This window comes from Austrofundulus limnaeus, unplaced genomic scaffold (genome assembly GCF_001266775.1).
Source record: "Austrofundulus limnaeus strain Quisiro unplaced genomic scaffold, Austrofundulus_limnaeus-1.0 Scaffold7, whole genome shotgun sequence".
In the NCBI taxonomy this organism is placed as follows: Eukaryota; Metazoa; Chordata; class Actinopteri; order Cyprinodontiformes; family Rivulidae; genus Austrofundulus; species Austrofundulus limnaeus.
The window spans coordinates 827,936-832,833 of NW_013952409.1; positions in this window are offsets into that span (position 1 = coordinate 827,936).

The following is a 4,898-nucleotide window of genomic DNA, read 5'->3' on the forward strand; positions in this document are numbered from 1 at the left end:
CAGCTGAGACATGTTCGTTTTCATTACACAGGTTTGTGCACTAATAAGACTATTCTATTCCATTCTAACCACTGAGTATGTATTAAGTATGTTAAGTGGTAGAAAATACTTTGACAATARTTAAACATCAAACAGAAAATACTCTTGAACATTTTTACGCTTTAGAGCCTTGGTGTAATTTTATAGTCTGTAAAGTGTATTGAACCATTTTTTTAAATTCTTTAAAAAATATTAAAAAGTAGCAGGTCACAATTTAACAAAGTCAGAGGTGTCCCGAGGGGAACCCGCAGACCAAAGTTGGCCCACCAAGCCAAGCTAATTTGTAATTTTCAGTCATCCTGTAAGAAAATTAAGTGTTCGTTAACTGAAATTGAAACGAAACCACATAAATATTGAATAGATTGAAATGTGAAGTGGATGGAACCATACAACCCAGATCTGGTTTACGAGCGAGCTTTTATTGCTCCCGGCTGGAGTCCGCAAAAGCAGCGCCGCCTGAAACCAGAACTTCCGGTCCTTTTATACAGTGGTCTTCAGTGCCTGGTACGCCCACTACTGGCCTACGACTGAATCGCAGATACTCAGACAAAAACCTTTCCTGAATGTGTCGACGTTTATTATTATGTGTTGTCGTTTTGTTTCAGGCATGTYGCTAKAGCTATTTTAATCAAGKCATAATAGTCAAACAATAGATTACAAAAATCAATACTTAAAAAGGAAAACTARGACTATATTGTGGTGCTWCTAAAARCAGTRTCTAAATGACTAATAAAGTTCTTCAATCCTATAGGAACACTGCATTTCCACTCAGCRACTCATCTATTGGCCCAGTGACTATATAAAAGGGCTGCAGTGTAAATAGTTTTCCATCGTACTTTATCTTTGAATTATGTTAGGATTAAAAATGAAATACAAGTACAGGGGTAGCTACAATAAACATTTAAATTCAATTTCAGCTAGTAGATTTGCACACTTTATAAGACCCCAAATACTCATATTTTATTAATTTATGAAATGTCCCATGAGTTTTGCTGCCCGATACGTCAAATTTTCTCTAAGAAAGCAAACAAAAAAAATAAAAAGTGGCCACTGCACTGGCTGCTTGCTTAATCATAAAAAATAAAAGGTCTTTACTTAAGAAGTATTTGCATTTTATATCACATTTAATTTGGCCTGCAGCCCTCAGACAGACTTTTATTTTGGTCGTCAGGGAAAAAGTTTGGTGATGAATAACATTCCTTTTTGTGAACAAAAGATTTACCTTGTCTGAGTGAAAAATGTTGTAAACTGAGATATTTGTGTCGATATTTACACTATATTTGTTTGTTTTACTTTTACTTGAATTGCATTATTGTAACAGACTTTGATCATATTCTTTTGAACTTTTAAGAGACGTAGAAATGAACCAATAAGTCAAATGCAAATTACAGCTCATTTCTTAAGTAAAACTGAGTAAAACCAGAGTCTATTTTAATGCTAATGAAGGGAAGCAGCATGAAAAAAAGTTATCCTGCACTCTGAAAAGCCCTAATCCACAACAATAAACTTAGAATAAACCAACTCTTTAATGGAGACAATGAAACTTTCCTTCAGCTTCCCTTCAAAGACCCATCAAATCACTCATTCTGTCACTAATGAGTGGCTGTAAAAACAGTCTTTGTCTCTGAAAATGAGGTGTAGTGGGGGGAGGGGTCAGTGGAAAAGAAACTCACATTGACAGGAAACTGTGAGGAAGTCAAATCAAAACATCTCCTCAATTTTGCATCCAATTTGACCAGAAAATAAATAGAAAGATTGATTTGTTTGCCTATTGAGGGATGAGACATGGTTCAGGTTGTTTTAGAACAAATCAGAAGGTGGAACGAGTGAAACAAGAGCAACACCAAATAATTAGTTACTCAATTAATGCTTCGTAAAATGAAAGGGAAATGTATTAACCGTTTCACATTATGTGCTTTAGAAGATGATGTGATTTTTATTTACTCACCAAGATCCATGACTCAACCCCCTCACTCAGCAGCCAACAGTTACACTTGTGTTACTAAAACGACTGCCACTTCACCTGCAATTACGCTTCAACGTAATCAAGCATTACTTGCCATTAAAATAGGAGCTACATAAATCAAAATGTGTATACTTGGAAAAGGGGAGAAAAAAAATAAGTACGGTTGAGAGGTGATGGATTGAGAGAGCTCGTCACCTTTACCTCAACCCAGAGACAGACGAACGTTACGGAGCCTCGCTCAGATTAGCACGCTACTTGAATCTTAAGAGCTCCATCAATCTTTGCCTGTCGAAACGCTGAAAACTTGGCACGGCCATAAAACAGCACAAACAGTTTGCACTTATCAGAAATTAAAGGTCGTAGCTCAAAACGTCAAGGAATGTCTGTGCTGTGCTTGACGGGGGGAAAGCCAAATGAGGATCATTAAGTGGATATAAAACTTCTGCAAGCTGGTAGGAGCCACACAAAGGGGCATTTCTTTGTCACTTTAAAGGGTTTGAAGAGAACGGATTAACAACTGTCAATATTTAAGCTTCACCTTTATCTTGAAATGTCTAAGAAATCATTCTTGACATATTTGACAAATTGGGAACTTGTTGGAAGTAATGGGCCATGAGGTGTAAAATTTATTAACATGTGGATTTTATTAGTTGCAAATGCTGGAAACCACCCCTTTTTTAAAGGTAATCCTCTATTAGAGCTGAAACGATTCCTTAAATAATTTCAGTAACTAATGACTTATAATCCTCGAAGTAAATTACCTGCCTTGAAGCTTTGTTAAAAAGTAAATACTGTTAAAACTATTCAGTGCAATTTTGTCTGTTATTTAAAGCTATAACTTCCGCTAACCGTTGATGTATGTACCCTAACAAAGTGCCCAGAAACAACAGAAACTGTAATACGGGTACATTTTAAACTAAACCGAAAAGAAAACACTGCACACCCTCAATGCTGCAGCTCTGGAACAGAAAAAATAAAATAAAAAAAGACGCTGTATACAATAATGTGTCATGATACAGGTTCGCATGGATGAATATTTTGGTACAGGTATTGTATAATCATAGTGGCTACCTAGCAAGGTATTATTTAACAGTGTGTTGTGGTAAAAACACTTACTGTAAGTGTGTTAAATATAAATCAAAGCACAGCAATAGATCAACAGCATGAGCTGAAACATTTATCGCTTTTCTTCTATTTTGACTTAAATGAGATACTTGAAGTGAATATTAAAAGTTTAAAAGTATTTATAGTAGTTAGGAATTCTTTTTTTGCTGCTGCGTATTAAGGTTATGAAACCTGCCATTGGCCTTCATTTATTACTACTGTCCTATTTGTCTATGGCTAAGCAGTCAAGACTAAATATACTTAGACTAAAATGGGAACTATGAACATTATGCCAGCATAATAATAGTCTTAAAAAACTAATAACAAGTGAACTCTACAAAACTCACTGTTAAAACCTCAAACTTTTACATGACCTATTTAACTTTCTAACATAAAAGATCACATTCAGTTTTCCAATCCATACATTTACAGCATTTAAATTAGTTAAATGATTCAATGCACTCTCAAATATAAATACAAGCAATGTAGAGTAATTTTACTTTGATTACATCAGGGTCATCAACAAGTGAAAAATACCCCTTCGCAAAATTAAATAAATGCATTATTAGCCATAAAATAAACCGAACCTGACACTTTTTGTTCAATTACTCGATTATTCGCCAGAATAATCGATTACTAAAATAAACATTAGCTTTAGCCCTACTTAGGAGTTTAAACAATTAGCGGAAAAACTGACTTTGTAAAGTGAATTAATGAAATAGGACCCAGCAGCCATGATAGTGCTTTGAGCAGGGCAACCCATGGTCAGCTGTGCTTGGTGTCTTCAGTGCACCGGTTAAAGATTGATGCCTGCCTTAATCCCCATCTCCTCCCACATGTGCACCCGCATTCTCTCCCTTTTGTCACCGCGACCCAAAGAAGAATCAAAGAGCGCATTGAACGGACCTGGAGTGCCAGCACACCCCATTGCACACGAAAAACTGAGGTAAGCCCTAAACTTTGAGGTCCTCATTGTCCGTGTGCACTTTGACACAAGGCAATAAAGAAAGCTCCACTCTAAGCTATAACATAAGCTCAGAAGAAGGAGCAGAGAAGCATTCATTCTGTCATTAACCCTTCGGCCCGGCTCTGGAGCCAAGAGAATGGAGTAGTTCCACCGTAACACCCATGCACCACCTTCTCTGACGGACAAACCAGCCTCCGGCGGAACAGCCCCCCTTTGTCCTCATGCGCCGTGAGTGATGGATTCTGGTGACTGGGAAGAAAATGAGGGCAGCAGAGAGATTTTATAGGCTTGATTGGCAACTTTGGAGATGCAAACTGTCAAGAAGGCAAGCAGGAATAACTAGGGTACACCAAAAATGAGTTGATCCCTAAAGAAACGAGGGCAAGGGGTACGGTATTGACTCAAAATCATAATGATAAAGAAAGAAATCCCTGAAGACAAGCCCAAATGTGCTGCTTGGCCTTTCCTCTGGTGGGTTAAGGCTTGTGAATGCTGAAGGAGTATCACGCAGATATTTTTTTTTTTTTTGGGGGGTGCAGAGAAGACGGACAGTGTTTTACAGAGGCCTCTTTTGAAGCACGAGGGCATTGTAAATGCTAAATAGAAAGCCAGACCCAGCTGATCACTATGGCCTGCGGCAATCAATAAGTGAATGGAGACCAGGTGGTGACGGTGCCATTCAAAAAGAAAAGAGGACGACTTTGATTTTAACAAGGCGACGCAGAACTGAATGCACAATGGAGGTTAAAAGTGGGAGATCATCAAAGTGGGACCCTCACACACACACACACACACACACACACACACACACACACACACACA